We start from the raw sequence: 22,316 nt of genomic DNA, 5'->3' as shown, positions 1-22,316 counted from the left end.
AGAACTCAATCTCTCTCTCTCTCAGGTAGAAATTTCGGTATCTCATCAGGAAATACATCAACAAATTCATTAACCACCGGAATACTTGAAATTTCTAACTCTTTGTCACCAACCAATCCACCCAAGAAGAAATAACCCAGATTACCAGTCTTCAAGGCTTTAATAGTTTGACAGACAGACAGATAAGGAGACGGACACACATAGGGCTTCACGTGAGATAGTATCAACCTCTTTCTGTAGCAATCAATCATTGCGCAGTTTTGAGACAACCAGTCCATACCCAAAATCAAATTAACAGAGGCCAGGGGCAAGATAATCAAATCAGTAGTGTAACCCCTGCCTTCATAGACAAACCCAACTTCTTTACAAATAAAGGAGGGATCACTAACCTCTCCTGTAGTAGTAGTAATACGCATAGGGGGAATCATTCGTGTTACCCTTAAGTTCAATCCCTTCGCCACATATTCTGCCATGAATGAATGTGTCGCTCCCAAATCAAACAGCACAGATAAATCAATATTAGAGATGAAAATTATACCTTTCACAAGATTCAATGCCTTCTCTGTCGCTGCACATTGGTAGTGTACACACGTCCCACAGTCGGGACAGATGGCAAGGCCTGGAGATTCGCAGCCTGCCCAGTGTTACTATAGCACTCTCTGGAAAAATGCCCAACCTTACCACATTTGAAACATGAATTTGGAGCCGCAGTACAAGGACCCTGATGATACCTCTTACACTTATCACATTGAGGAGCAGAATTCCTGTCATTGAAACCACCCCTCTGACCACCACCTCCTTTGAATTTTCCCGGAGGCTGCCTTACGTGCAACCCCCTACCTCTATTATTATATTAATGGGAGCTACCTCTATAATTTGAACCAGAAGGACCAGCTGTCCTCTTAACTTCTTGATCTTTGGCAGTATTAGATTTTGGATATCTGCCATATACAGTCTCGACCCTCTTGAACTGGGTCACTAGGTCAACAAAGTTTCTAACAGCAGTGTTTGACATACGCTTTGCAATTTTCTTGTTTAGTCCTCTCTGAAATTTTGCAGATAAGAATTCTGGGGTAGGCAGAACACCCCCATAATTGGCAAACTTGACCAATTCATTGAACTTGGCAGCTAAATATGCATCTACAGTCATGGAACCCTGTACTAACTTGTCAAATTCTCCCTATTTCGCTTCCCGGACATCCCTGGGAAAATATTCTTCGTGAAATAAGCTCTCAAATAGAGGCCAAGTCAGTTCTTCTCCCTGAATAATAAAAGGGCGAGATGCGTTGCACCACCACTCGTGGGCATCATCCTCCAGCATGTAAACTGAATCCATCAATTTCTGAGGATCCTGGCACCTCATTACCCAAAATATCTTGTCCATCCCCATCAGCTAGGTAGTAACTCTCTTCGGGTCCTTTGACCCCTGAAATGCTGGCGATTTATGTTTCATGAAAGATATGAGCCTCTGCTCATCAGCAGCACCAGCATTCGACTGTTCAGTACCCCAGAGGATTGAGCAACATATATTGGATCAACAGTGGGCTGACTAGCCTCACCAGAATGGTGACTAGCCCCACTCCTCTCCTGATGAAGTGTTACAGATGGCGTAGGTGTAGGAGTCACCGTAGCCGTATGTGGAGGGGAATCATCCCTCATATGCCGAGCTCTCTCAGCCCTCATCTCAGTCATGAAGGCATTCATCATCTCCTGATTATTTTTCATCAGGTTCTCAGTCATAGTTCTATTCACAGTCGTCTCCGTCTGCAAAGCATTCTGGATTGCAGTAATTGGATCAGGCGCTGGAGGATCTGCACCTCGTGTCCCACGGCGACCACGAGCCCTCCTCATGATATCTGTACATGTAACACAAAGAAATGAGCTGATCAGACCCACACTGAGGAATCACATATACATTAATCATAAAGAGTTCACAGATAGCTATGCAACACAAAATACAGTCATACATAATCAGAGTTCCCTAGTAAACTACTCTGATACCATAAAATGTAACAGCCCATTGTACACCAGTATTGTTAACATTGATTATGATATTAAACGCAATTATAATCACAGCAATTCATTTATAAGAATGCGAGTAACTTTTTCCTTTTTATTACGTGAGCATTTAAAACAATAATAAGGCAAAATAAATAAAAGTTGTGACCGTAACTGAAAACTCATTGCGGAATAATAATATAAATTTCTTAGTTATCATATAATACTTCTCTCAAGTCACTAAGGGGTTCCCATAAACCCACTTAGCATAATTCTCACTTTTACGGTTTCTACTTATCCAAACATGGTTCGGTATTCTGGTTACTGCAGAAAATCCACATGTCGCGAACCTCCCATCTTTTAGCATAATTCTCTTTTTCGTCGGATATCACCGTTTGAAGTTGTACAAGCAAATCTCCTAGCCAACCTCGAATAGGGCTCCAAACATCCCTCACTCTTTGAGCGATTTCGGACAAACCACTCCACCAAACACTCTCAACTTTTTATACGGTAAACTAGACACCTCAAGCTTCAATTTGACATATCATTCACCTAATTTTACCAATAAACGAAGCGGGAATAAATTTTCCAAAAACGCACAGTGACAGCCCCATGTGCAGGGGACTTTCGGACAGTCTGTGTTCAATGACCTCTATAGGGCAACGTGCTACTCCTATGGTTCTCAAATTTTGGCAAAAGGTAGTTGACATGTCAAGCTTTACAATGGTGTATGGCACATCCCTATTGGACTTATGTGGAGGGAGATATGCTCTCCCAAAGTTCACTCAAAATATGCCATTTTATAGAAATTTTGCCAGAGTCTCCTTTTTTTCCAACATATCCCACTTTTAAAAGTGTGTTATCTATCCTCAATTTGTACCTAATAAACATGGGTGGCACTCAAGGACCAGCAATGCCTTAGTGCTCTTACAACCCTTCACAATTTATATCAAAAGCTTACTTTATAACTCATTGATTACATTATCAAATCTTAAAACATTTCAATCACATTAATTCCATTGCATGCATTCTTTTGGCATAAAACATAAATCATATCCTCAAATGGGCCTATTGCTCTTTCATCATATACATTCTTATTAAATATCCATGCATATAATCATGACAACTTACCAAAATCCCTTGCAACCCACCAAGCTCAAAGCTCCAAATTCACTTCCGTGGGAGGCAACCTACAGTGATCAAACGAGGATCATCAACACACAGTGCAATTAACCAACATTACAAAGCACCAAATTCCCACCTCCCCACATGCATAGGTTCGGCCATTTAGGCCTAATTTATCAAACAATTTTCTTAATTATTTTTTATAGTTCCCATGGTTTCTTAGGCTTACCCTAACACTAATTCAAGTCCTCAGATTAACTAAAACCATTCAAGCCCCAATTTTCCTAATCTCCCTAATTGGTTCGAATGCACACTCTCACCCACTCCAAGTATTTTTCCTTTAATTTCCAATGTATCAACTGAACACACAACTCATTTAAACACCATTTTTAATTATTCAACATCCATTAAACAATTTTTGCATCATCAAGCCCAATATACCCAATCATGGTCGAGTTCTAGGGGAAAGCCTACCAAGGGGTTTCTAACCCAATTCAACACTTTTACACACCTTACAATCCTATAATTAACTCATACAAACTTTCCACAACTCAATTACACAATCATAACACAAAGTCATTTCACAAAGTGTTGAATTCCCACATCAAATTTTTCTCTGTTATACAATTATTTCCTCAATAATTTTTATGGTTTCTATCATTCTAAAATATCATTCTAAGCCACTTTCATCTAATATACAATTTCAATTTGAGCTCTCTAACTACATCAATCATTCAATTCAACTCTAGGGTTCATAATTTTGATCCATCAATTCAACCAATCAAAAGTGTTAAAACTTACCCACAAGCTAGGCCTAAGACTTCTCCAAATGATATCCAAGTAATGGCTTGAACACACAACTCAAGAACACCAAATCTCCTCCAATGGCCGCGGCTGAAAGTGTGGATTTTCTCCCAATTTAGTGAGTTCCAAGACTGAAGACTACCATGGTTGTGTTTGGATGATGATTTCCTTCAACTTTGGTGACAAACTTTGTTGGATTTGAGTGAGTTTTGAGTGAGTTATGAGAGGATGAAGTCTTTAACTCAAGTTCTCCATGGAAAGGGATGAGGCACGATTTTGATGAGAGAGAAAGGAGAAAAAGATGATGAATAGTGACACAATGCCATGTGTTTAAAGGTCACTTAAGTGGGGTGGGTCCTAGCGCCACCTTACGCAATTCAAATTAATTCAAATCTTCTGCCTATTCCACTAAACGGCTATAATTTTCTAAACTATTTAGAAACTCTACTTTTTTACATTAACCATTGTCCTTTAATTTCTCTTGATCAGATGTATCCGGAGTTTTCCGGTTGTTCAGAGAAATCGCAGTTTCAAGCTTTTACGCGTGTTGTGGGCACGCTTCCCCAAACACTTTAATTTCCATCAATTTTCACCAAAAATCATATTTCCTAGTCCTATGTACCATTTATAACTTATATCCAAACCTAGAGCTCAAAATTCATTCGGCACGCTTTACGGTGCAACTGTCGCAATATTTTTACCTCGTAAACATTATTCACAAAATTTTCTGAAACTTGCCTATCCACTCAATTTTTTGTTCTGAATCCATTTCCAAGGTTAGTTTTCTCATTTGAGACTTCCTACTCAATTTTACTTTCCTAGGGTTACGTGATTGGCTAATTACCATTTTACCCTTCCTTTGTATTTTAACCCTAATTTCAGGATTTTCACTAATCCTACCATTTAATCCACATTTAATATATAAATACATATTTTAGAAATGCGAAATGTTATAGTATCAATAGGTAATGTCTCTTATTATTTTGGTGTGTCTTTCCTTAAACCTAACGTTGTCATATAGACTTGCGCTTTGGAAGGCTTGCTTTGATTATATACCTTGTCTGCCTGAAACATGGAAACTCGTAGGTATATTCTTGGGCATGCCCTAAGGACTCAGGGCTAGTGTGACAAGCCGAACGAATTCATCAATCTTATTGAGAGATTAGGTTATCCGTAGAATGGTGAAATCGAGATAACATTTACGGGACTCAGGAATATATGCATAGTAAATGAGTCATAAGATGGCCCACTCGACCAACATTGTAAATGAAGATTCCTTGTTTCGGCAAAAGCTAACCCTAGACCGCAGGGGTTGATACGTTTTCCTTTACCTAAGTCAAAGGGACGAATAAAAGAGACATAAGGACAATTCACATGGTAACCAAATAAGTATAAGAGGTTGATTATTCGATGAACTCAATTAGCTCTAGGGCAACAAAGCATTGCTAGTGCACTGTGTTGTCATTAGATGGATTGGGCCTAATGGGCTCAGGCCCATTTATGTCAGTGGCTATGAAGGGCCTGATGGATCGCACACAAACATCTTAAGTTGTCTTGAATTCTCGCATATGTGGTTTGGGCCCAATAAAAGATAATGGGCCTAAGTTGGTAAAGCTCACATATTGGGCCAAGAAAGGGTAGTGGCATCATGTGCCAAGTTGGAGTTGATCTATGATGTAACCTAATTAATTTAAATGTTAAATTAATAAAAATAATTTGAATCCAAATTTTGAATTTTGAACTTGAAATTTGAATTTAAATATAGTAATTAAATTAGATTTAATGAAGATGGAGAAAATAAAAGAAATCAATCAATTAGATTGATTGACCAAAATTAAGGAAACAAATTAATAAAATTAATTGGCTAAAATTGAAGAAACCAATCAATTGGATTAATTGGATAAAGTTAAGGAAATTATCCAATAAGATTGGGATTTGATGAGAGCGCTGATTTGACCTAGTTGTAGGTTAATGAGGCACCACATATATAGTCCCCTTATTCCTTATTTTTTGTAACTCTTCTTCTCTAATTTTCTCCACTGAAACCTTAGTGTAACGCCTCGCAATTCTAAATTAAATATTAAAATATTAAATAAGTAATTAAGGGATGGATTAATGAAAATCCTAAAGATTAGGCCAAAATACAAAGAAAGGGCAAAACGATAATTAGCCAACACGCAACTCTAGGAAGATAACAAAAAATTGAGTAGAAGGTCTCAGATGGTAAAAATAACTGTAAATGGATTCAGAACGAAAAATTGAGTGGGTAGACAAGTTTCAGAAAAATCAGTGAATAGTGTTTTTACCGGGTAAAAATATCACGGTACGATTGCCCGTAAAACGTGCCGATTGAGTTTTGAGCTCTAGGTTTCAAATATGAGTTATAAATGGTTTACAGAACTAGGAAATATGATTTCTGATAAAATTTGATGGAATTAAGTTAGTTTGGGGAAGCGTGCCAACGGCGCGCGCAACAGCTTAGAACAGTGTTTTCTCCGACGACCGGAAAACTCAGGATTCATCTGATCAAGTATAATTAAATGACAATGGTTGATATTAAAAATTAGAGTTTCTAAATAGGTTTTGAATTACGGACGTTTAGTGGAAATCCGAATGAGTTTTAAATCGCGTGAGGTGGCGGTGGGACCCTCCCCACTCAAATCCACTTAAGCCACATCATCTTCCCTCACTATTCATCGTCTTCTCTTCCCTCCTCCCTCATCAAACCCGCGGCTCCCCCTCCCCATTACCTATCTTCACTCAAAATTTCTTTTCTCCCTAAATCACTCATTTCTCCACCAAATCCAACAAAATTTGTGTTGAAATTTGTTGTAAATGGCCTTCTAAACACATTGGCACTACTGGCAAGCCTTGAATCTAGCTACATTTTGCGAAATCTCCTCCTCAAGGCCGTGGCTCAAGCTTGTAGATTTGTGTTCATGGAGCTTCTAGGTGCTCCAATGGTGGAGTATAGTTAGGAGGAGCCTTGTGCCTTGCAATTGGGTGAGTTTCCTTGTATTTTAAACGGTTGAATGTGGTGATTGAATTATTGAACCCTAAAGGGGGATTTTGTGATTGATGTGTTTAGAGAGCTCAATTGGGAAAAATTTGTACATGAATGTGTCTTAGAATAATGTATATTAGACATAAATGCAATGAAAATTTTAGGTGAAAAATATGACTTTGTAACTTAGAATACTTTGAGGTGTCATGACTTTGAAGTTGGAAAATATGATAGGATTCTAGTGGTGAGTTGTTGGATGAGTATATGTTGGTATAATGAGATTGTATGAGGTGTGGAGTGGATAAAATTGAGTGAGAATCCTTTGGAAATTACCTATGTATAATTTGGCCATTTAGGGAATTTTTAGGGAATTGATGTTGTTTGCATGGCTTGGATGATGTATCATATATTAAATGGTATTTAAATGGGTTGTGTGGTGGTTGGAAAGTGGAAGAATCAATGAAAAATAATAAATGGTGTTAAGAGTCATAAAGGATCCTAGAGTGAATTATTAAGCAAAACGATGCTTAAAAGGCGTAAAATGGAAAAACGGCACTTGATTTAGCCTTTTGGAAATCTAAGGATGTAGAATAAAATAAGAAAGAAAATTTAGAAAATTAAATTGTCAATTAAGCCTAAGAAGGCCGAACCTACAAGGGTGTAGGGGGTGATTTTGATGTTTTTCGCATTTTGATGGAATTGCCTTGTACTGACGATTCGTACATGGATATATAGGTTATCGTACGTCGATTTGAACCCCAAACTGTGAGTCGGTGAATTGCCCTTGGTCCTGGACCAAGTGGGTTGAGGTAAGTGGTTGGATCAATGCATGTATAATTGTAAATTGGCATGTGTTGTATGAGTTTTTGAGTAATTGGGAATGTCCTCTGTGTAGGCATTCTGTTGAATAACAAGTTTGGAGAATAAGCTGATGTGGAGCTAAGTGGAGGAACATATTGAGGTAACCTCTTGGTACTGGGGCTTGTTCCCCTTGTGTGTTCCACCATACCCGTTAAGGGTGATGGTAGGAAATGTGTATGAGTAGTGTAGAATAACATGAGCATGCGTGTAGTATTTATGAGGGTACTTATATACCGAGTCTCTGGCCAGTAGACAGTGTAGCCTTCGGGCAGTTCGGACTTCCACTGGATAGGTCTCCGAGAGGGAGTTCCAGTTGACCCAGGGTCGTGGTGTGTGATCCGGATAAGAGCACACTAGGAAGCCTCGGGTGTATGCGAATGGGAGGGGTACCTTGGTTGATGTTCTAGGAACACGCCTTGGATGAGACCCATAGGCTTATATGCCGAGGATGTTGCATGGTATTGGTAGCTACCATTCCAGCTTCGTCGTATTTTATATCCCGATATTCCCAAGTTTCTCTAAATCCTTTGCTATATCCCGTTTTAAAAGTGGTTGTTCTATATTATTTATATGCATCGAAGTGAGCCATTGGGCAGAGTTTTCTCCAGAACCTCTGGGTTACTGAGATATATTCGTATATCTCACCCCGTCTTGGGGGCTTTATTTCAGGAGGCAGCAGTGGCAGTGGAGCGGCGGGCAAGAAGCCCGTAGGATGACTAGTGGAGCACTTTTCATATTTTGCATTTTGGTGGCCACTGGGCCTAGGCTAGACTTAGGGCATGAACATCCCATATGTATGTAGGATGAGTTTCATAGTCATATTTGTTCATGTCATTTTTCCTAAGTCTAGTGTATATGTCATTTCAAGTTTTATATTTCAAGTTATAAATTAAAGTTGTGAATTTGTAAGTTGTAATTTAAAGTTTGAAGTTGTAAGTTGTAACATGTGAGTTAAATGTTGTAATTGTACAACGGATGCATGAGGTACTATGACGGAAGGGCTTTAGGCCTATTTTAGGTTTATAATTACTTGTATGTTGAGAATTCGCATGAAAATGGACTTTGGTGATTGAAACAAGTTAAGGATTGTAAAGTGAGCTATATTGTGTAATAAATATAAACTGAGTTGGGTTGTAAGAGCCTCAAGGCATTGTTGGTCCTTGTGTGTGCCACCCATTAGTTATTAGGTACAATTGAGACACTAGTGAGCATTTGCAACTTGGGGATTTTAGGAAAAACAAAGGAAACTCTGGCGAATTTTCTGTAGAATTGGCATATTTTAGACGAAATTTGAGAGAGCATATCTCCCTCCACAGAGGTCCGATAGGAACGTGCCATATGCCATTTTGAAGCTTGAGATGTCCCCTACATGATTTTAAAATATTAGAATATTCTGGGTTACACGCAGCCCTGTAGAAGCTTGTGAACATGGACTGTCCAGAACACACCTATGCAGGGGCTGTTTCAGGCAGTTTTTGGGAATTTTATTCCCGCTTAGTTTCTCAGTCAAATTAAGTGTATTATATATCAAATTGAAGGTTGAAGTGTCTAGTTTTTAGTATAAAAATTTGAGAGCAATTGGATTAGTGGATTATCTGCAGTAATTCGTGGAGTGAGAGTGGTTTTGAGCTATTTTGGAGTTGGTTGGCAGTTTGGCTTGTCCAACTTCAAACGTCGATAACTGGAGCAAACGAGCTCTAAATAGAGTGTGTGATAGCTTCCTAGAAAGGTAATTAAGTAAGAAAAAAATATAACTAGAGAGGAAGGTCTGGTTTTGCGTGGTGTGTTCGCAGAAAAATAATTAGTGAACCATGTTCGGATAGGCAAAAATGTAAGATTGAGAAAGTGGCTAAGTGGGTTTATGGGAACCCCTTAGTAAATTATAATAAGTAAAATAAGATATAAAAATAGTTTAAATAAGTATTCCGCAAGAGTTTACAGTTATGGTCACAACTTTTAATTATTACGCTTTTTATTGTTTTAAATGCTCGCGTAATAATCTGAAAAAGTTTATTCGCATTTTTATAAATGAATTGTTGTGATTGTAATTGCGCTTAATATCACAATTAATGTTAACAATACCGGTGTACAACGGGCTGTTACACCTAGCCAACACACACATCAGTATGACGACCATCTTTCCCTCTCTTAGGATCACCATTGGCGCCACTCACATTCTTCTCTTCTCTTGAGTCTAGCGACCTCCATTGAAGGGCATTGGGTGTTCGAAGAAGTGTTCTTCTCTTACAAGACAACAAGGTGGGGTGAATCTTCGTCGGAGGACTTGTGTTCTTCAAGTCTGAAGAATTGATCAAGAACGTTAATTCGAATAAAGGTATCAACTTTAAACCCAGAATATGTCTATTGCATGATCCATGGGTTGAACATGCTTGAGGGTGGGTAAATGTTGCCTCTTCTGCACACAAAAATTTAAATTTTCCCTCCTTTATGTTCATGACCTACAAGAGGCAACTTTCAATAAGACCTAAAACTACAACTTTTGTGTAATAAGTTTAAGCTAAATATGCCTAAATCTCCATGAACTAGCTTGCCCTTCCTCTCCATATAACACATCGTATAATTAAAATAAAATATTAAATGCATAATTGAGGGTTTATGGGGTTGTTTAGTGAAAATCCAGAGTTTGGGTCAAAATGCTCATCAGGGGCAAAATGATAAATTGCCAAATATATAACCCTAGTCAGTGAAATAAAAAATTTGGACATTATTTGGTGAAAATAATGTTGGAAATGGATTCAGTATGAAATTTGGAGTTGATAGGTATGTTTTGAGAAATTTGATGAATAGTATTTTTCAACGGATAAAATATTGTGGTGAAATTTTACCGATAAACACAAAAAATGAAATTATGTTCTAGAATATAAATTATGTGGAGTTTGGATAAAAATTGATTAATTATAAATTTAGTTATTATTAGTGAGTTAAAGTGGAAGGTTTAAGTGAATTAAGTGACATGTAAGACCTATTTCCCACTTAAATGAATTGAAAAACATGTAAAAAAGTATTTGAGTCACAAAATCTGGTTTATCCCTCTCCTACCTACAGTCTCCCTATCCAAAAATACCAAGTAAGCCATTTTGTGGCATTTGAAAGCTTTAAGCTACCATCTTATTTTCTAGCCACTTTTAGAAAAAGCCTTCAACTACAAAGTTGTTCCCCATCATCTTATGAGTGACTTTCATCTTGAGTGCATCTTGTGGAGAGCGTTGTGTGGGGAGATCCTTCTTGGGGAAGAGGTGACGATTTTGAGGAAAAAGAGAGCCATTGGTGGTGCTTTGGCTTGGTTGAACACTTGATTAACAATCCTTGGAGCCTTAGGAAGCTATTGGTGGTAAGTATTCAAACTTTCTTTGGGTTTTTCTAGAGAACATAAAATGGATGACCTAAAGTGTATGTGTTGTGGGTTATGGTATTTTGGAGCACTTAATGGTAGTGTCTTTTTGGAATTTAATACTTATAATGATGAGTGATGATGATTGAACCAATAAAATTTATGGTGATATATGATTTTGTAACTTAGTGAAATTTTAATGGAGAAAAAGATGGAAATATGACTGGAATCATAAATATGGTTAGTGGAATTAATTGTTGGTTGTTGGGGGGACTTTAATGTGGATGTTAAATGAAAGCAAAATATGATAGAATAATTGGAAAATCCCTTGGTTTGTGAGCATTGTGCCCATCGGCCATATAGGCTAATTTTGAGGGAAATTGGGTTGCAATGTAATGTGAGTTGATAAGTGATATGTTGGTGTATAAATAGCTTGATTGGTGAGCTAATGTAAGGATTAAAGTGATTGGATTGTAATTAAAATCCCATGTAAAGCTATTTTGGCCTTGTAGGCCGTGAGTTAGGGTTGTGAAGAGGAGTTTCATGTTGTTTTGGTTTTGCTTGTATGTTGTCAAGCATTGGATTGGACATGATGTATTGATCAATGTAGGTTGCCTCTCACGGATTACATAAAAAAGGATTGAGCTTGGAGCATGACGTTGGAGAGCTTAGCAAAGGGAGTTCTTATTGAGGTAAACTTCTGTTGTCCTGGGGTTAATCCCCTTGTGTGTTCCACCTTGCCTAATTTGGAAGTAGTAGGTGGATGTGTGCTCTTTGATCATATGTGATAAAGAATGTTCATGCATTATTGACATGTTGAATGACATGTGTGTGGCATGTTGTGTGATATTTTGTTTGTGATCTCTGGCCAGTAGATGTGATTATTTGGACTTCCGCTGGAATAGGCTCCTTTGGGGAGTTCCGGTCGGGTTTTACCGTTGGGCTGTCTCTGGGAGCGGTACTAGAGAGATTCAAATGTGGGACTTCTGTTGGATAGGTCTCCATTAGGAGTTCCAATCGGGTTTTGCCGTGGAGATGTCTCAACTATGGGAGAGGCGCTAGGAAGGTTCTCGAGAGTTATATGATGGGATTCTTGAATGGAATCCTCGTGTGGATGTTCTTGGATGTGTGCCAGTTGTGATGTAATATTGTGTGTTATATTATTCATATTTTTATGATTGCATGCACATTGAGTGAGCTAGTGGGTGGAGTGACTCTCTAGAACCATTGGTTTATTGAGATATATATGTATATCTCATTCCACGTCTAGGACATCATTTCAGGTACTATTGATCATGTTGGAGCATTGGGAAAGAGGCCTGCTTACAAGCGGAGATGGATATATACAGTGCATATGGACTATATAGCTTTTTGGATAGATTTCATTTGATGCACATTATAGCATTATTTTGTATCATGGACTTAAGTTATGACCATGGTATTGCATGAGGTTGTACTTGTCATGCATTGGTTGTTCATAGTCAATTCTAAAGTCATTGATTATGATTTGTATTTTAAGACTAGTAGTTATATGTACCTCACATGTTGTTATTGGTTTTGACTGAGCATGAGAGATGTATATTGCCATATTTGGTATATTAAGGTATTAGTTTGGTGGATTATGTAAATGATTGCAATTGAAACATGTATATGAATAAAGGGTCATTGACCTATTGGTTATGATTATTTTGTTGAGAGAAGTAAATTCTTGATGGTTGTGAAGTCTATTAGATACCATGACAAATGAGGAAGTTGCTCCCCAAGTAAACCACATGAAAACAGAAGAGATAGTGCCTTGTCCAGGTGTTGAGCGCTTAAGTGCTCATAAGCTTGTTTAAGCATGCTGAGGCAGGGGAAATTGGTGAGATTCACGGAAGAGAGCACTTAAGTGCGCTACATGCGCGCTTTGCGGGTAAATAGGGGAATATTGCCTGGCGTAGGGCCCTTAAGCGCGCTCGGTGAAGTAAAAATACATGTGAGGTTAGCAATTAAGTTAAGCGCACTAATGCAAGCTTAAGCGCATAAACAGACCTGTGCGTGAAAAATTCACTATCGGTGGGCGCTCAAGCGCCCTTGTGAGCTCTTAAGTGCTCTCCTCGAAGCAAGATTTAGGTAACGCAACGCGCTGCTGGGCGCTTAAGCACGCTACCCCTGTGATTGAAAATGATATTACACTATAAATGAATGTCATGGGGCCTTTCCTTTAGGTCTATAAAAGTATAAAATGATGTTGAGCAATATTTTAATTATTTCGTGTTTAATTGAGTTGCAATCACGGTAATGAAATGATTTAATATGTAAAGAGGGTTTTATGAAAAAGTTGTTAAACCAAAAAGAAATAAGTTTTACCGTGTTTCTAAATGAACTATTGTGATTGTAAATGCACTTAATATCATAATTTATTATAACATTACCAGTACCTAATGGGCTGTTACACTGCACACTAGAAAGAAAAAAGGAGGAGAGCTCGTGGGAAACAAGGAAAAGAGGAAAGAACCGACAATGCATGGTAACTTTTACTAAGTTACTTAACTTTTACTTATTTGACTTGTCAACTTTATTCTTTGAATTCCTTTTGGTCATATTAAACCAACATTTGACCTTCAAGTCTTAAAAGACTTTGATGATGCAAAGGAAAATATATGAGCATCGAAAGTGAGAGGAAACTTCACAAGCTTAGGTTATAATACAGACTTTGTTGACTTTTCCAAGTAATTTGACCTATTAAAATTTCTATTGGTTGATTTTAAATTAACTTTAACCTATTCAAATTAATTTCCCTAAATATAATTAGATTAATTTAATCATATTTTAAGCCCACTAAATTGACTAAACAATTTGATTAAGCCATCAAAATCGAGTTTAGGCCAAATTTTGCGTAATTGCAAAATGGTTCATAAACTTTCACATATTTAAACTTTGACCCATAATTTTTCCAAATAATACCATTAGGGTCCTAATTGACTTGCTTGGTATGAATTGTATCCTTAATTATTTTATCATGTCAATTACATGATCAAAACTTGCGTCAGAACTTACTTATCTCCATAATTCCCAAAACTTAGTAATCATACTCATACTTGCCTTGTATTTCCAAAACTTATTAGTGTGGGTTGTTATATTCATCCTATGTTTTAAAAGATTTTGCCCACGAAATCATAAACTTATTTGGCAGATAACTCATAATAAAGCCTAAGAACCTCACTTTTCTGCCCCCAAGTAGCCTCTTCAGGCATTCTGCCTTTTAACTGAACTTTAACTATCAATATAACTTTGCTTCTCAATCTCTTTTCACTTATGTCCAGAATTCTCAAAGGTCTCACATGAGTTTTCAAATGCCCCTGTATCTAATATCATCATATTAAAATATTATGGGACAATATTACCTTACCCCTATCAAGGGTCTTTATCTTTATATCTAATATTGAATCAATACTTATTCAACTCATATCGATTTCCAATTTCATACTTTATATTCTCATTTACTTGAGCATATGACTTGGCTTTTCTAGCTATAAGTCATGTAAACTTCTCTCTAATTTCATACCTCACACATATAACTAACAAGTGACTTCCAAGAGTTTAAGTCCTTCTTCAGGTAGTCCTGAGAAAATCTTCCAATCACCCTAGTACCCACGGAGAAAACAAATACTCCAAGCACCGTGATCCTTATAGAAGATAAAAATATTCCTGAGCATCGCAATACCCAAGGGAAGTTAAACGATCATAATCAGATATCCCATAACATATATCAGACTAAAAAGAACATCCAGAAGTTAAAATCTCTCCCTAGATAGTCCAAACAAGAACCTCTGAGAACCAAAGCCATCACGGAAGTTAACAAGATCTCTGAGAACATAAGTCCTCATGGAGCATAACAAAATCTTTCGAGCATCTTAGTACTTAAGGAATATACCATATTCAAATTCCTTAGTAAAAAAAATGACTAATCACATATCATATATCTAACATATTTCAAATCATAGAATAATTGAGACTTCCAAGGGCTATCCCAAAGGATGAAATTCCCGAGGAAAGTTCATATATACCCATTCCCAGGGTTTCCCAAAGGATGAATTCCCCCAAGGAAGGGCCATACTCTTTTTTTCTACTTTTAGACACCTTCAGGAGTTACACTCAAGAAATTATTCATTTAGAGAAGGTCCATACTTAACTATTCTCCCAAATTGGAGAATCTCATATTACTTAACACATAATTTAATCCTTAACAAATCACATAATTCGGTCCTATTCCTCGGTTACAATATAAAATCATGATACCCTATCAAACAGATCATATCAAATAGATCATATCAAACAGATGACTTCCAAGAGTTAGTAACCTCAAGGATGGTCTAAAACTGATCAGGTACCTTGAGAGAGGACTATACATGCTCCTTAACTCTTCTAAGACATTTATAAGAGAAGACCACTCATCTGGCACCTTAACTCTTAGACACAAACATATTAATCAATCAGATGAACCAAACAAATCAGATAGGTAAGTCCATTCACTAGGTACTTAACCCTACAAGGCACATCTAAGAGTATATCACTCACCAGATACTAAATCTTAGAACATAAACATTTATTGTTCAAAGATCCAAACTAGACACATATACAAATCATATTCACATAGGATTTCTTCTCATTAAGGGGCTCCAAGGTATAAACTCGACCTCCTATTTGAGATCCTACCACTGCTTGTACACTTGCAATCTGTTCTATCTTGAATAGACACTTATTAGCAAAGTGGCCCAGATTGCCACATCTGAAACACGACTTTGTTTCATACCAACATACACCTATTTCTATACTTGATTCTCCTCACGTTTATCAAACACTCATGCCTCAAGATTTTGCATCTTAGCTTACTATCAAGTATAGTACACATTATTAATGCACTTTTCATAATTTAACTAGGAATTTCTCAATAAGAATCCACGCTGTGACTTTAATCAATCTCCCTTAACTCAGCATGCAAATCTACATCTCACTTTTATGCTTGGGACTTTTTCATAAGAATCATACAATCCACATCCATAGGTTTTCACAAATTTTCATCTCTTAACTTATTCAACATGTCCCCATACTTTAAGGAAGGTGAATCACCATCATCCTCATTAACATTTCAAATTACCTCAAGTCTCTTTGCTAGAGGTTCAGTCATAATCTTACAGTAGTACCAATATCTCACTTAACCTCAATCTCTGTCGTAAGATCATTTCGTAAAACAAGCTATCTTTCAGTAATATTCCATATTCTACTAGCCATCAAAGTGTAACCTGGTGTTTATCATTATCCTATAACCATCATACGTAAGAATGATTCGTTACTCATTTTCAATATTCAGCTATATATCATCATATCAAACTTTACGAATCACTAAACAACACTCAACCTATCATATAAGGTCTTTCCCTAGAAAGTTTTACTCTAATACCATAATGTAACACCCCATTTGCAACCGGTTAGTTAACTTAGATGTGGTACTTAAAGCGCAAAATAATTAAATTATGAAGCGAAAGACTTAATCAATATATATCAGTGTTACCTTACATAGAAATTAAAGTGCACCAGTGCTCGAAAATGAATAACAAAAAAATCCTAAAGGTTATAAGGCTAAGAATAAAAAGCTTATACTTTCTCTTTATTTTCTTTTGTTTTTTGTTTTTTTAGTGAGATCCACACTGAGCAGTTATTCAGGAAAGCTTTCCAATCAAACCCTAGTTCATGAGATATTTTTTGAATCTTGCTATAAAACCATCCATTTATTCATTATCTAAATTTCATAATCATTTGAGTATATAATCCTTTGACAATCCTTTATTGAATTATTGCATTCCATAGTCAAACCCAATTGAAGAATTGCTAAAAGAACTAATTAGTTGTAAGCTTAAATTATTTTTCTTGAAACATGAGCTTAATAAATTAGCATGCAATTTAAAATGAAGAAAGATAGTTTCATCTTGTTATTAGCTACATTCATAAATTTTTAACTATCAAATCCTATTTTAAAATATGTTAAAATATTTAGCATATGAATTTATTAATTAAATATAATTCAAAAAGCTAAAAAAATAACTTTTAAATGTAAAATTCTGTAACAAATATCTATCATTTTGTAAAAAATTGTAACACCCCAAATTTCTAACAATTTATGAAACAATCTTATAATAAATAAATTGTCAAAATTCATTTTTTTTTTCACAATTATAATAATAGAAATATTGCGGAAGCTAATCAAAATCTAATTTGGGGAATGTTACCGCCGCACCTGTACAATGAACAGGTGCAAGGCTAAATTTATTACATTAAAATAAAACCAAAGACTAAAGTTTAAATAAAGGAAATATGTCTTATGCATTTATTTAAATCTCATAAATTTCTAAACTTAGAAACTAGCTTGAAATACTCGAGTCGTGATCCTCACTGTCCACAGCTAGCCCCATCCTTTGCAACATGCTTCACTGAAAATCTGCTCCCCCGCAGCCGCAGGATCATTGCAGTCAAACAAACACAAAAGTCAGCAAAGCTGGTAATCCTAATCAAAATACAATTAATATGAGTAATAACAAATTAAATCAAATGTCAAATAGTGTTCAAATCAATTCCACATTAATCAAATCAAATATCAATATAATAATCAAAATTCCATTATATAATATTTATCTTTATTAAGTTCATTTAATGTATTTGGTAATTATCAACTAATATATTTAGCACAACATTAGTCATAATATGATAATATTCACAACTCAATGACATTCTTCATAATCAAATCAAATAACAAATTTCATTATTAATAATGTTTAAGTTCGTTATATTTAGTGGGAAGAGAACCATGGTAGACCCGGGAAACCCTGCCAGTCTACCCTGTGACCCGGGAAACCCTGCCAGTCACAAACAAATCATATTGGCCATAATCAATTCACATCTTCCTAGTGTGCACACCTCTTCCCAAAGTTGCTACTAGTATCCCGGGAAACCCTGCCAGACACCACTTTGGAAAGAACGGATATAATCTTTTTCACATCAGTTTCACATCGGAGGCATAAAGCCCAAAAGTTGTGTTCATCACCTTGGGAGGTACCATCCCAAAGCTATCTTCCCACCATTAATTTATTACAAACACACACAATCAGGAAAGATTCAATCATAATTATTTATTCTTTAAGTATTATCATCTCTAAATGAGTTACTCAACGGCATTATAATTTTCCAAAGTATCATAATTCAAACAACTATTATCATAAATTCTCGAATTTATATAATAATTCAAATCTTCAGCATCTATCATAGTAAAATCCAAATCTGATCATCATAATAACTTTCCAATTTATTCAAGGATATGATAATTCAAATCTTCAACAGTCATCACAGTAAAATCCAAATCTGATCATTATCATAACTTTCCAATTTATTCAAGGATATGATAATTCAAATCTTCAACAGTCATCACAGTAAAATCCAAATCTGATCATTATCATAACTTTCCAATTTATTCAAGGATATGATAATTCAAATCTTCAACAGTCATCACAGTAAAATCCAAATCTGATCATTATCATAACTTTCCAATTTATTCAAGGATATAATAATTCAAATCTTCAACATTCATCATAGAAAATCTAAATCCAATCATCGTCATTCAAATAATCCCATCACATCAATTATCATAGTTATTAATAATATAAATATTTAAATTCAATCATTAAAACACATATTTGGAAAGTTTTTCTTAAAGAGTAGTATAATTCCATAATTTTCATAATTATTCAATAAGATCCATATATTGCACATGAATTAAAAGTTTATATCATATATTGCACATAATCATAATTTCTGAAATAATAAAAAAATTTCCAAAAATATTCTAATTATCATATGTAGTAATTTAAATTAAAAAAAAAACAAATACCTATATATATAGAAATGTTCATACCAAACTATTAAGAACATCTACGGATTACATATAAGGATTATGCCCAAATTTCATATAATAGAGATAACCTAAACACCTAAGGATTCAGATTACATCCAAGTTTTATATAAAAGAAATAACCTACGAATAGGATTACATATACCGAAATTCATATCAATATAATCTATGACTCTCTAGGGATAAGGATTACTATTAATAAACTTCAAACAAAATTATAACCTAAGGATTAGGATTACACATATCAAACATATAACTACCTAAAGATTAGGATTACACACAATAAAAATTTCATACACAACGAATCTACAACCACCTAGAGATTAGGATTACCTGGTCTCCGCGCTAACTTCTAGAAGAAAAGAGTAATTTGGGGTAGAGAACCGGTTGATAAAAAAAAATATAAAGATTGAAAATAATTAAAATAAGCTTTTTGGAGTGAGAAGAGAGAGAGTAGTAGAGGAGAGTGAATTGGTTTGGTTAAGCTAGGTCTCTATTTATAGTTGAAGTTTAGGGCTTATACATTACTAACTCAATGCTGACTCATCATATCTAAACAATATATGTTTGTTGACTCATTATATCTAAACAATTTATGTTTATTGACTCATCATATCTAAACAATATATGTTTGTTGACTCATCATATCTAAACAATTTATGTTTGTTGACTCATCATATCTAAACAATTTACTAATCAATCATTACTAATCAAACATAAATACATAAATCATCAATCAATTAATCATAATTTATCATCTAATATATATATATATATATATATATATATATTATCACATAAATCAAATAATATTACTATTATTATCTTACCTCTTATTATTTTAACTATTATTAACTCATTAATTAAAGATATTAAATACCAATATTATTAATTACAAAAATACTAAATATCATTATTATCCAAAAAATATTTATTATTATTATTATTTTATTAAAAGAAAATATAGGGTATTACAAAAATAAATTATAAAAATTTAATCATTATAAAAATGAATGACCATTCAGTGACCAGTTACTATCTAACTTTTACATCGTGAAAAAATATTTGTCATTAACTATTTTACAGTAATGCTTCCCACTACTTTCTGCATGAAAAATTGTTAAGCCTATTATTTATATTTATTATTATATCTTTTGGGTAAAAAATATTTAATATTTAAAATTCAAACTTTTTAAATTTGAAATTTGAAGTTGATGGTTGGGAAAAGAGTTCAGCATTTAATGTTTCTGTGGTGGGAAAAAAGATATATATAATAAATTCAAATTTAATATAAAATTATAGATTAAACAAAAAAATATTGAAATTATAAAAAAATATACATAGTTGATAAAAAATAATTTTAATTTTAATTTTAAATGAAAAATAAGAAATGACATATTTATACTTTAAAAAAATTAACATAAACGTTTTAAATATATTTGTATAACCAATATAAAAATATAAAAATTATAAATAAGTATAACCGAAGAATTGAATATATATACTTAAAAGTTAAAATCAAAGCAAAATTATACTTAAAATTATATATATATATTTTAAATTATATGTGACTTTAGAATATAAATCAGACATAACTTATTATTTTTAAGGGTTCATTTTTTTGCAGTGACTGCGAATAATTTTTTGCATCAAGCCCAAAACGACGTGATTTTGAGGCGAAAATCAATGTGTTTTTATAATTTTAAATTACTTCAGGGTTTAATAGTCTTTACCATTATAATTTTTTAATCTTTTTTTTTTTTTGATAACAATTTTTTAATCTTTCAACCCAAAACGATATGGTTTTGGGAGTGTATGCAGATAACTTATCTGCAATCACTATAGATTTTTTTTTTTGTATTTTTAAATATAAAAACCTATTACATGTTGATATAAAATGTTGATAGTTACAGGTGGCAAATTGGTTTCAGCCCATCCCGCCCGCCAACATATTTTTCTTCTTATAATTATTGTCTAACAAACCCGTCTTTGTGTGGCTAAGTGTTTGTTAGAATCTTAAACGTAATAACTCAAATATTTATCAACTCTTCATCTGATATATATGTCACAAATACACACACTTGATAAAGTTGATTCAAAGGCAACTATAAAAAATACAAATCGATAGTAATATAGACGCAACTATAAGAATTTTTTGTTGTTGATAAATATAAAAACATATTACATGCTAATATAAAATGTTGACAGTTAGAGATGCCAAAATGGGCTCGGCCCGAAGGGTCGACCAACTCCACCCGCCAACACTTTATTTTTTTTATATTTACTGTCTAACAAACCATGTTGATATAAAATGTTGACAATTAGATATGACAAAATATGCTCGGCCCGAAGGGCCCACCCACCTCGCTTGCTTGCCAACACATTTTTTTCCTTATATTTACTGTCTAACAAACCCGTCTTTGTGCGACTAAGATCATTGGATTTACTGCTGCAAATATTTCAGAAATAAGCATCTAAACAAAATGAACAATTATATTATGATAAATGAAAGTCTATCTCTGATAAATACTAAAAGAAGCCTAGTTAAAATACGTAATTTTTGAATTACTATAAGACAAGCTAATAAATGACATTTGTATTTTATATCAAATGATCAAACAAGATGCCATTGCAAAGTATGGTGGACCGTAAGGAATCACTAAGCCTACAAGTATAGAATTTTATACATGGAGTAGAGTTTCGTTTGAACTAATAAAAAATTTAATTCTTATTGATTACTCAATTAATACTTATGCAATCAAGCTCATGAATGATCTTTTGAATTACCACATTCAACTTCAACTATAAAGTGTTTGTTAGATTATTAAACGTATTAATTCAAATATTTCCTAACTCTATATATACAAAAAGTTGAAGTTAGATACCTCGTAATGTTAATTTAAATAAAATGTAGAGATATACTTTTACAATTTACGTTAACTTCTACAAGAAAGATGAACCCATTTCTTTTTTTTTTTGGTCCATCGGATAACATACTAGTTTACTTTAAAGACAAACCCACTCAAAATAAAGTTCAGTAAGTGACGAACAAGAAAAAAAATAAAATGTTTTCAATGATTTGTCCCGTAGTTATGTCACTGCACTATTTCAGTTTGAAAGAAGCGAGCCCAACTTCCTTAACAAGCCACACACTTCCATAATCCAATCCCAACTCTTATAAAGAAAAAACATTTGGGCTTCATTTCCTAACACTTCAACAACAACAACAA

Source organism: Gastrolobium bilobum, unplaced genomic scaffold (genome assembly GCF_033153095.1).
Source record: "Gastrolobium bilobum isolate Gb01-03AN ecotype WA unplaced genomic scaffold, APGP_CSIRO_Gbil_v1 utg42413, whole genome shotgun sequence".
Classification (NCBI taxonomy): domain Eukaryota; kingdom Viridiplantae; phylum Streptophyta; class Magnoliopsida; order Fabales; family Fabaceae; genus Gastrolobium; species Gastrolobium bilobum.
Note: the sequence above shows the minus strand (reverse complement) of the source record.